The following is a 564-nucleotide window of genomic DNA, read 5'->3' on the forward strand; positions in this document are numbered from 1 at the left end:
CTCTCTATCTCTCTTAATTTCTGTTCTATTCCCACTTTTAATTTCCTTTTAATCTTTGAAACACACAAGATAGCTGCTATAGAAGGTGGCTTTACTTTTTTTTTTGTCATGCAAAGCAGCATTATCATGTGTCTGACAGCACAGGACTCTGAGAAATCTGGACTGCTGAGCTCAATCATGATTGGATTGTTCAGCCAAAGGCATGCAGTGTAATGTGCGGATGCTTATTACCATGACGACGTGACAAGAAAAGTTATACGGCAGCCGTCTTAAAGTGACATTCTGGTTTTGAGAGTTACACCATGACCAGCATTAGACATGTGATTTACAGTCTAATTTCCCCTTGTGCACATAATGGTGAGCATAATAACCTTGTAATTGTGTGTGTGTGTGTGTGTGTGTGTGTGAGTGTGTGTGTGTTTGTGTGAGTAACAAGCGCTGGTCTTGCCACATGCTGTTACACTAAAATTAATCTTGCACATTTGTCTCTGAACCTCTTTTACTCTTTCACTGTCCTGTCTGCCTTTTTGCTTCTGTGCGTGTACACATATACACACACACACA

Source organism: Morone saxatilis, unplaced genomic scaffold (genome assembly GCF_004916995.1).
Source record: "Morone saxatilis isolate NCDOM2014 unplaced genomic scaffold, NCSU_SB_2.0 Contig7, whole genome shotgun sequence".
NCBI lineage: Eukaryota > Metazoa > Chordata > Actinopteri > Moronidae > Morone > Morone saxatilis.